We start from the raw sequence: 12,731 nt of genomic DNA, 5'->3' as shown, positions 1-12,731 counted from the left end.
TGTGGAATCGTATATTATTATATGAATTCATTTTTGGTATTAGTTTTTCTTGTTTCAATTCTGAGTTGTAATCGATCTTGAATATGATTATTAAACTTATTTCATTGAATTATTTTATGTATATTTGCATAAGGTAGCCCATTTATATAAAAGGTGTACGTATGAATTATTTGCTTAGCTACGAATTAAGAAAGAACCAAGTGTAATTATCATTCGAATTGGTCATTAATTGATACTACAGTGCTAATTATCATTACTAGCATATGAATTGATTTTTGGTATTGGTTTTTCTTGTTTCTAAGTTTGTAATCTTGAATATGATTAGTAACCTTATGTCATTGAATTATTTTAAGAATTTTGGTATGATTTTTGCATAAGCTAGCTAGATAGCCATTTATATAAAGATGTATAAGAGATTTTAGGCGCAATAGAAAGGAATGTTGTAACCGGGGTGGGTGAACCCTCATAGATATCCGGTGCCTACATATATAGAGTCAAAAGAGATATGGAATCCGAAGGGGAGGGGGTTTTTCTTCGGGGCTCGAGAGATGCAATAGATAGGGCCCCACAAGTTTTGAATTTGCCGCTGGTCTATCGAGGAGGAACGAGGAATTCTCAACGAAAAAAGTGCTCTCTGAACCGAACGTGAAAGTCGTTTTCCATCAAACGGCTGTTCCCGTAACTCAACTATTCGGAGAAAGAAGAAGCATGGCATGAGATAGGCGGCGGAAGAATTTCCGATAGCGATTATTTGCTTAGTTACGAATTATTAATAAATAAAACTTTTTCCATATTATCCAACAGGAATAGGGATCTAATGATACATTATTGTGTGTGTTATACATCTGATTATAAACGGTGATATTGTCTAAAATTATTAGACCTATTGATATCTGAGTTAACAAACAATAGATTGTGATTATCAAACGTGTAGTTGTTGTTGTTGATTAATTTTTGGGGTAACTTAACAAACAATATGAATTTCAATCTCATGGCTTCTTTTTCTTTTAAAAGTACAACAAAACTAAAAAAACATTATTTTCACCAATGGGGCTTGGGCGAGCGTAGTGGCTAATGCCTAATTGGGGAAGACCAAATATATATATTGGGCTGATAAAGCTATCAACATAACTTGGGCCATTTACCTGTGAGGGCCCACTCAGCTACTACTAGATTTCTAGTACTAGTCATGTTATTTTAGTGGAGAGATATGTCGATGATCCACGGATCGAGTGCGCGACACTTGAGATTTACCTGTGAGGCGAGGATTGGAACAAGAAGATTCACTACTACTTTGGTTTGAATGAGCCCAACTCTCATATGGTCAATGGTGGAGCCAACTTTTTTATCTTGGGGTCGCTGAACAGTTTTCATGATATCAATAAGTGTAAAATTAAACCATAAAATTCAATTACTCAAGTCTGGGGTTGCCAATTACCTTAAAACTGATTAAATACTTAGAAATAACACTAGAAATATAGAGTTTTATAAAAATTGTGGGGCTGTTATGGCCACTCGTGGCCACCACATAGCTCCTCCACTGCATATGGTGAGGGGGCTTGGAATTTGACATCTATTTAAGAAAAGTGGAGGGCCTACTAGCATGTGTATACATGAGTTGGATATTGTTAAGCAAGTATCTTTACTATTTTATAAAGTAAAAGGCCTATTTTTATTTTTAGAAAGTTCTGTCTTTGAATTACCGAAATTGTCCTTGGACATTTTAAGCTTTTAATGAATTAATTTACACTTCAACTCTTATCTTTTAAAATATTTTTACTATCACATTTACATCAACCTAGAGTCCTACACCAATTGACACCGCCACTGCCACCAATAATACCATCACCGACACCACAAGACCACCGTCCCCGCTAACGTCGCCGCATTGCGCGGGTACCATCCTCGTTAAATTAAAACAAATAAGACAAAATCTTGAGCCTTAGATAATGGTCAATATGCATGCACGAAGATTCACGAAGCAATTGATGCACGATAATTTTCATGATGCACGTTAATTTTTACTGAAAAAAAACGTATTATTTTATTTAATCTACTTTAATACTTGGTTTATTTTACCTAAACTGTTTTCATGTTATATTTTAATGTAAAAAACAGGGGTATAAGAATTTTAATGTAAAAAACATGGGGTATATAACTATATAAGGATATGGTAAAATATTAGTATTTGTATTTGCATGTCTACTTAATAATTCAAATTGATCAATTTCTGTCTAAAATAGGAATCTACCAATAAAGAAGATCGATACGTGGCTTAATATTTAAGTGATACGTGTCTTTTTTTTATATGATAAAATTTAAGAAAATAAAGTTCCATATATATACGAGGTAGTTTCCTTATCCTATTATAATTAGTATAAATAATATTATATGTTATGTTATGTATCTATCTATTTACCATATATAATAATATATTTTTATCAAACACTTATAAATATCCTAATCGTAAATTAAGTATACATATGAAAAATATATTTAGTTTTTTTAATTGTATAACTATACTCAGTGTTGTAAATAAAGGTTTTAAAGGCCGTTATAAAGGCGTTATAATGCTTAAAAGCGGTCTGCCGTTACGTAGTGTGTCTTGTAGGGTAGATTTAAAGGTTGAATTAAAAAAGAGTCAAATAACGAACTTAACTAGGTTGAGGTCATGGATAATAAATAGATACATATATTTAACTTAATGATTTTGTGTTTATTAGGCTAATTTTAGCTTTGAAACCATTACTAATAACTTATGAAATAACACGATGACTTGGTTTACATAAAACCACCAATATTTTTCGGTAGATACATTATTATTGTAAATTTTAAATAACTAAAAAATTCATATAAAAATAAGTATAGGTATTTTATGTTATACTTTTTAGTTTTTTATGGTTATTGAATTATTTTGTATACATATTGTTAATATATATCCTTTAAAATGGAAATTCCTTTGTAATTTATAGTCTCCGTTATAACACCGATATATCTCCGCGAAATGAGATTTATTCTTAAAGGTGGTCGGCCGTCAAGTGACCGCCGACCATTATTTACAACCTTGACTATACCTACTTCATCAATAATATAATATTTCTAATTATATTTATTAAGTTAATTTCTTAATATTATTATTTATATAAAAATAAGAACTCTAACAAAATATCCAACATAAATACTAAGATAATGTAATTATATGTATAGATACAAAAGAATTATGTTCTTTTATGGCTTATATCGCACAATACATGCATTTAATCCGTACATCGTACGAGTATTAGTACTAAAACCACAATGTATTTCATACTCATGAATCATGTATGAGACGTATTTGAATTTTTTTACAATACAACCGTTATTAGGGCTAGTAAATAAATAAATTGTTTCTTTCATATCAAATTGATCGCAATCCTAACATAAGCACCAATCCCAATCCAATTATTGAATCTATCTATACGAAGCAAAACTATAAAACAATTCGAACAAAAATATAACTCTATCAAAACCATAAGATTATATATCTAATTAAATTACATACAGAAATCGCATCTCAACGTACTCCTGCGCGAGCGATTCTCATAATAATAATGGCATATCCGCTAGAAGTAGAACAACCAAGCACAACCTCTTACAACGACCATCGCAGCCGCAGGTCTATCTGCACCTGCGGAATATTTGTTTTCTTTTTTTTGGTCGTCTTGCCAATCTTAGGGATTCTCGGCGCGATTTTTGATACCAGCTTATTGAAAGTGACCCAAAGTCCACACCACATGAAGGTGACACGTGAGCAGGAGGTTTTTGAGAATCAGTCTTTGTCAGTTATTGTTTTTCCTATTTACTAGTCCACGTTTGTCAAGTCCATGTTTACCAGTCCACGTTTGTCAGTTATTATCTAGTCCACGTTTTAGTCTTTTGAATAATGGCTGTGTGTTTGTGATTGATATCATAAACCAAGTCTATAGGGTAGTGGCTTACTTTTCGTACTTTTCCTTATTATTTATAGTGGCTGATTCTCCTCATTATGTATGCAAGTTTTCATTATTAAAAAAAAAACATTTCAAGTCTTTGTATCATCATTCTCTAAAACCTGTGTAATTGTGTCTCTAATACTATCAGTGGTATCAGAGCACACTTAACGCTCTTGTGCTGTTAGTCCTTATAAACCCATGGCGGATCAAGCAAGCACACTACCCACTGCGCCTACCCCAATCCCTATTTTCAAGGGAGAAGGGTATGACTATTGGAGCATACGTATGAAAACTATTCTCAGATCGCGAGATCTCTGGGAATGCGTAGAAAATGAATTGAATGAAGCGGAGACGGATCAAACCCGATTGAAGGCAGCAAAGAAACGGGATGCTCATGCAATGGCTCTTATTCAACAAGCCACACATGATCATCTTTTCTCCAGAATTGCATCTGCAAAGACAGCAAAAGAAAGTTGGGAGATTTTAAAAATGGAATACGAAGGAGATACTCAAGTCAAGGCTGTAAAACTTCAGGGGTTGCGAAGGGAGTTCGAAAACTTGTCTATGAAAGAAGGAGAAGTGGTGGGTGATTACTTCTCCAGAGTAATGACTATAGTCAGTCAAAAATGTGCTTATGGTGAACAAGTAAGCGACCGAAGCATAGTAGAGAAGATACTATGCAGCCTGACTCCAAAGTTCGATTTTGTAGTTTTCTCGATTGAAGTTACTGCAGACCTTGATAAGTTGATCCCCACGAAACTTATGGGGTCTCTTCAATCTCAAGCAGAAAGAATAAATAGTCGATCAAATGGAAAGCAAGAGAGGAACGAAGAGCAAGCACTTCAGGTCTTTGAAAACACTGGTAGGTTGAACTTATATGGTGATCAGGCAAGCGGTTCACGCGGTAGAGGTCGAGGCACTGCAAGAGGTCGTGGTCCTACAAGAGGTCGTGGAAGAGGACGAACTGGAGGTCGAGGAAATGTACCACAATGCTATATATGTAAGAAATATGGTCACGTCCAAAAGGTTTGCTGGTACAATGAAGATAATGAAGTAAATGTTGTGGCTGAAACTCCTGAACAAGAAGAGAACACCGAAGAAGAGCATTTGTTTATGACATTAGTACCAGATGAGGATTCACTTGTTCTCATGAATGGTGCCTCTAACCATGCAACAAACAGCCTGTGGTTTATTGACTCGGGATGCTCACACCATATGACCGGGTGTAAAGGCATGTTCACTTACCTTGATAAGACTTTTAAAGTGGAAGTGCGAATGGGAGATAAAAAGAAGTTAGGAGTTGATGGGAAAGGCAGTGTAAAAATCCCCATTGGCAAAAACTCATATAAGATTCTGGATGATGTGTATTATGCTCCAAAACTCGAGTATAATCTTCTTAGTGTGGGACAACTGATGAAGAATGGTTATACACTTCACTTTGAAGCAAGAAATTGTTTTATCAAGACCAAAAAGAAAACTGTGATGAAGATTCCAGTCTCCAGCAACAATATGTTCTTACTTGACATTTCCAAAGTTGAAGAAGTGACACCCGATGACAAAGTTAACACAAGTCAGTTATGGCATCACAGGTTTGGACACTTAAACTATTCTAGTTTGAAAACCATGCATGATACACACATGGTTTATGGTCTCCCTTTAATTAACACCAATGAATTGTGTGAAAGTTGTGTAATGGGAAAACAAAGTCGACTTCCCTTTCCTCAACGCTCTTCAAGAGTCGCACAAAAACTTGGATTGATCCATGCTGATATATGTGGGCCTATGCAAACTCCGAGTCTCGGTGGTAGTCTATACTATTTGTTATTTATCGATGACTACTCGCGTATGTGTTGGGTATATTTTATTGCAAATAAGTCTGAAGCCTTTCAAAAATTCAAAGTTTTCAAAGTTTTTGTTGAAAAACAATGTGAAAAAATGATTAAAACTCTTCGCACTGACAGGGGAGGAGAGTTTTGTTCAAATGAGTTCAATGCATTTTGTGAAACTCATGGAATCAAAAGAGAAATGACTGTTCCATTTACACCACAACAAAATGGTGTTGTGGAAAGAAAAAACCGCATTGTCATGGGGATGACAAGGAGCATGTTGAAAGAAAAAGAATTACCAAACTCACTATGGGCCGAAGCTGTGGCCTCCGTTGTGCACAACATCAACATCTCGCCTACAAGTGGTTTGCTATACAAAACTCCTACTGAATTATGGTTTGGTAGAAAACCAAATGTGTCTTATTTAAGGACATTTGGGTGTGTAGCTTATGCACAAACTCCTGCTGAAAGAAGACAAAAGTTGGATGAAAAGTCAGAAAAAGGAGTCTTTATTGGTTACTCTACCAAAAGTAGGGGGTATAGACTTTATCTTCCAGAAAGTAAAAAATTCATTGTGAGAAGGGATGTACTTTTCTTGGAAGACAAAAAGTGGACTTGGAAAGGTGAAGATGGCAACAATCTGACTTATGTTTATGATGATCCATTTTCATCAATTGAAAGTGACAACACACAAAGTGACAACACACAAGGACTAGTACCATGCCACCCTCTAATGCTTCCATTTTTTCAGACCTTGCAAATCTTGAATCAACTATCATTACCAATCCAACAAATATCACACCAACTCACCCAACTAATCCCTCATACCCCACTACCAACTCACTACCTATACAAAACTCATTCATTGATTCTTCTGCTGCTGGTACCTCACGTAGGTCAACCAGACCTCCTTCATGGATGAATGATTATCTCTCTGGGGAAGGGTTATCTGATGATGAGCTTCAAAACAATGAATGCCACTTTGCTCTCAATATGTCGATAGCTCCCACTACTTACTCTGAAGCCTCCAACAAGCAAGAATGGCTTCATGCAATGAAAGAAGAATTGATGGCAATTAAGAAAAATGAAACATGGCAACTAGTAACTCTTCCAGAAGGTAAAAATGTAGTTCGGTTAAAGTGGTTGTACAAGACCAAACTGGGACCGGATGGAGAAGTATTAAGGCACAAGGCAAGGTTGGTGGCAAAAGGGTACTCTCAACTCAAGGGTATAGACTATGAGGAAACGTTTGCTCCGGTGGCTCGTTTTGAGACAATCAAAATTGTGATGGCTGTTGCTGCTCATAAAGGTTGGAAGCTTCATCAACTCGATGTTAAAACAGCTTTTCTAAATGGTGACTTGACTGAAGAAATTTATGTTCATCAACCAGAAGGCTTCGAGATTTCAGGGGAGGAAGAAAAAGTTTGCAGGCTAAAAAAAGCTCTATACGGATTGAAACAAGCACCTCGTGCTTGGTATGCTAAAATAGATGGATATCTCATCAGCAATGGATACTCTCGAAGCCAGAATGAGCCAACACTATATGTTAAACGGGCTGATACAGGTGATATTATCTATGTTTGTATTTATGTAGATGATATTATTTGTACTAACTCTTGTTCTAATCTGATAAGTGAGTTCAAGAGGGTAATGAAAGAAAAGTTTGAAATGACTGACTTGGGGTTGCTAAAGTTGTTCTTGGGGATTGAGGTTAAGCAATCCGAAAGTGGGGTATTTATCTAGTCAAGAGAAATATGCTATTATATTGTTGGAAAAATTTGGCTTTAAAGGTTGCAAGGCAGAAGTGACACCAATGAACTCCTTTGACAAGTTGGTTCGAGAAGATGGAGAAGACAAAGTCGATGAAACTCTCTATCGTAGTTTGGTTGGGAGTCTCATTTACTTAACTCATACTCGGCCGGACTTGTCCTACTCTGTCGGGGTTCTATCAAGATTTATGCAATCTCCATCAAAGAATCACTATGGAGCAGCCAAACGTGTATTGAGATACATAAGTGGTACAGTTGGCTATGGTCTAAATTTTACAAAGAAAGGTGGAATGGATCTGGTTTGTTTTACTGACAGTGATTGGGCAGCTTGTGTAGATGATCGAAAGAGTGTATCAGCTAACATCTTCTCTTTAGGAGGAAGTGTAAGTACATGGAACTCAAAGAAACAAAATTCGGTGGCCTTATCAAGTACAAAAGCAGAATACGTTTCAGCTACAAATGCTACTTGTCAAGCTATGTGGCTGCAACGAATATTGGAAGACCTTGATGTGCATAAGTTCAAGCCTGTTACCATTTACTGTGATAGTCACTCAGCAATCAACCTCTCCAAAAATCCAGTCATGCATGGTAGAACAAAGCATATAGAATTAAAGTACCATTTTATTCGTGAAATGGTTGAGCAAGGAAAGGTTCTTTTAGAGTACTGTAACACAAAAGAACAATTGGCAGATGTGTTAACCAAGGCCTTGTCAAAAGAAAAATTTGTCTATTTCCGATACAAGCTTGGAGTGATGGAATTTGGATCAAGGGGAGGTATTGAAAGTGACCCAAAGTCCACACCACATGAAGGTGACACGTGAGCAGGAGGTTTTTGAGAATCAGTCTTTGTCAGTTATTGTTTTTCCTATTTACTAGTCCACGTTTGTCAAGTCCATGTTTACCAGTCCACGTTTGTCAGTTATTATCTAGTCCACGTTTTAGTCTTTTGAATAATGGCTGTGTGTTTGTGATTGATATCATAAACCAAGTCTATAGGGTAGTGGCTTACTTTTCGTACTTTTCCTTATTATTTATAGTGGCTTATTCTCCTCATTATGTATGCAAGTTTTCATTATTAAAAAAAAAACATTTCAAGTCTTTGTATCATCATTCTCTAAAACCTGTGTAATTGTGTCTCTAATACTATCACAGCTATCCCAAATTTCATGTTGATAATGTCACCCTCACTCAATTCACACTCTCACCTACAAACGACACGCTATACTACAATCTAGCGGTCAACATGACGTTTAGAAACCCTAGTCTCCGTGTGGGGAGCAATTACCGTAAGATTGAAGCCCATGCGTTGTATCATGGCAATGAGTTTGCGACTACGGAGATCCAAGGGTTTTATTTAGGGCATAAGAGCGAGAATAATAACGTGAACACCGTGTTTAAAGGGGAGCAGCAGGGGGTGGTAAGTGACTTGGAGGATAAGTTGAGATATAATCAGGAGCACGAGGTTGGTATTTATGCAATCGTTTTGCATTTGAATTTTAAGATGAGGTATAACTGGTTTTTAGAGACGACGGATAATTACAAAGTGAGGTGCCATCTAGAGGTTCCTTTGATTTCATCATCATCTGCCAAATTTGAACGAACCCAGTGTCATTATAATGTGGAATCGTGGCTAGAGTCTATTTTTGGTATTATTTAGTTTTTTCGATCTTGTTTCTGTAATCGAATATGATTAAACTCATGTCAATGAATATATTATTTGAAGAATTAATTTTTGTATGATTAATTAGTTTTTTCTTGTTTTTGTAATCGATTAAGGATCTACTGATGCATTAATTGTGTGTGAGTGTGTGTTATATATTTTTCAAAGTATTGATGATTGATACCAAGTTTAAAAAAAAAAAAAAAAAAAAACATTATTTTCACCAATAGGGCTTGGGCTTTTTTTCTTTCTGCATAAAAATACAAATTACAAGAACATTGTTAATTTTTCAACAATGATTCGGCCTGATTTCAGTTTCTAGCTGAGCCTGAGCGGTTAGAAGTTCAAAGTATTTGTATCTCGAGAGGGATTGGGGTCGGGCCAACGACAACGGGATGGTGGTGTAGAAAGGCTAATTAATGTTGGTGTGTCGATGCCTAGATAAGATAAGTTTGTCGCTTTAGAAAAGTTGCAATTAATTTATAAGAGTAGAGAATGAAGAAATTAAGTCATCACATGTCCATTATAAGTTTGTAATCTAGCGGTTAACATGACGTTTAGAAATCCTAGTCGCCATGTGCGCAACAATTACCATACTATTGAAGCCCATACGTCGTATCGTGGTAATCGATTCGCAAGATTCGGAGATTCAGGGGTTTTATTTAGGGCTTAAGAGCGAAAATAATAATGTGAACACGGTGTTTAAGGGTGAGCGCGCGCTTGGTGGTGCTTAGCGAGGATGATAAGCCGAAGTATAAGTTGGAGAATACGAATGATGTTTATGAAATCGATGTGCATATGAAGTTTGATTTGACGTCTAAGTGGTTTTGGGGATCAAGGGAGTCTCACAAAGTGAGATGCCATTTGAAGGTTCCTTTGATTTCATCATCCGCGAAATTTGAAAGAACCAAGTGTAGATATTGGTGAAGAAGGTACGTGATGGCGAACTCATCAAAGAGATCATCCATCTAAGAGATATATACAGTAGTACTGGTTATCATGACTAGCATATATATAGATTGTTATATGGTATTGGTTTTTCTTGTTTCTGAGTTGTATCGATCTTGAATATGATTATGAAACTTATGTCATTGATTATTTGAAGAATTTATGTATGATTTTAATTTGCATAAGCTAGCTAGGTAGTCCATTTATATTATTTCTTGTGACGAATTACGAATATAATGAATATATAGCCTCATTACATACTAACTACTATGCAATCTTGAATTTGTGTACTGGGCCGGGCTTAAAATTAACCAGATTGTTGCGAAAAGACAATTAAGCTTGCAATTTATTGTATATCAATGGTTTTAGCCTGTTTGACAAAAAACTTTGAGATATATAAAGTTACAAAGCAAATTGGTGAATCTCGGCATCTGTAACAGGAGCTAGCAATTCATGGCGTTAGTTCGTTAGCTATAACTGCTTTTATTTTATAAGTAATATTTTGACCATATAATAGATAGCGGAGAGATGAACAAACGTAACTTAGTTTTACCATCTCCATAGTTGAGCCAATTAACACTAGCGAGTGAATGAAATCTATAAGGGTTAATTTAAGAGGTGGGCTAATTGCGGGAGACCAAATACATATATTGGGATAACAAAACTATCAACATAACTTGGGCCATTGGGGAGGGCCGAGTATTCCGCTACTACTAGTCATGGTATTTTAGTGGAGAGAGATGTCAATGATCCACGGATTGAGCGTGGGAGTTGGGACACTAGGGCACGTTTAGTTGGAGAAAATGTTTTTAAGTTTTCCATTTCTAGTTTTCTAGAAGATGAAAAGGTTTTTCATTTCTAAAAAAACTTTGAAAATTTTGAAAACGCGTTCAAAATAAAGGATGGTGTTTTCATTTTTCCATTTTAGAAAACTAGAAAACATGTTCAAATTCACTTGTTTTCTAATTTTAGGTTTATAAAAGGTTTAGAAAATAGAAAAGTGAAAACAAAAACTGAAAAAAACAGTTTTCTAATTTTAGTGCAAGTTGGAAAAGAGAATTTTCATTTTCTAGGAAAACTTTTCTAAAAAATTACAATTTGAACGCGTTTCCTGTTTTCCTTGTTTTTTTGGAAAATGAAAATGAAAAACAAGAGAGTTTTCTTAAACTAAACGCACCTTAGAGTTTTACTTTTACCTATGGGAAGTGATCATAATAATTGTACTATTTATTTTGATGCTTTTATCAATAATGCATAGTTTTACTGATTTATACAATATTTGTTTTGATGCTTTTACCAATAATGTCATCTACAACAAATGTATAATTTTTACTGCACAGTATACAGCTGTATAAAGCAGACATTGTTGTAAATAATTAAAAATAGTTGTAGCTTTTATCACTTCACATTAAAAAAATGTACTAATATCAATTCTTTCTAACTCAAGGATTCCAACATGGTTCAGTTAAGATAGCCAAATAACCAATTACCTTGGTTTGAATGCCTACCTCTCGTTTTAAGATAGCGAGGGGGCTTTGGAAATTCACATTTGTTTAAAGGAAAAGTGAATATATGGTTGTTATGTACCCGAGTTTAGATTTATCAGTTTTTTTAATATTTGTTGTAATATAAATAAGTTACATAGCTCCTACAAATTTTATGGTTTAAAAAAATGACATATGAAAGGTTATATATCCAAGTTTAACTCAATAATTCAAATTAACTAAACTAACCAACCTGTATGAAAAAATTTGTTTTTTTGGGTTTAAAATAAAAATAAATTAATCAATTATCCAACAATCCTAGCATAAGCACAAATCCAATTATTCGAACTTATACGGAGTATAACTATAAAACATTTTGAACAATAATACAACTCTATCAACTACCATTAGATTATCTAAATTACATACATAACGTATATCTATACCGTAAAAAGATAAAACGAGAACCAACAAAATGTCAAAAACTGCGAGAACTTTTTCTGATCAGGATAATTTTGTACGTTAATAAACATATGAATATAAATAATGATTTAATTAATTGAATCTCTTAAATGTCTTCATAATTAATGTTTGACCCATTTTTCTCTATGATTACAAGCTTAGTCAGTTTGTACGTAAATTTTATTCTTATTATTCAAAAAGATTTAGTTTAATTATAATGTAATATTTATGCTAATAAAAATAATTGTTACGTGTTCTTGTTGTAAATGAGTCGTGATACTATAATCCTAAAACATAAAATGCTAAAACTAAATTGAAAATTTGACACTTTATGTCCATAACAATAATTTTAATAGATTAAGCAGTTACCTCATTGTTTATTAAATTTTAATAAATTTATTAGTTATATTTTAAAGTTTTAAACATAAATTACATTAATAATTTATTAAATTGTGTAAATTATAAAAGATTTTTACATGTATATATATCATCATACACATATGTAAATAGAAGTTGTTTACATGTGAACATCATTGTCCACATGTGTATATAAAAGTTGCTTACACGTGAACATCATCGTCCACATATGTATATAAAAGTTGTTTAGATGT

This window comes from Erigeron canadensis, chromosome 9 (assembly GCF_010389155.1).
Source record: "Erigeron canadensis isolate Cc75 chromosome 9, C_canadensis_v1, whole genome shotgun sequence".
Classification (NCBI taxonomy): domain Eukaryota; kingdom Viridiplantae; phylum Streptophyta; class Magnoliopsida; order Asterales; family Asteraceae; genus Erigeron; species Erigeron canadensis.
This window is presented reverse-complemented; position numbering follows the sequence as displayed.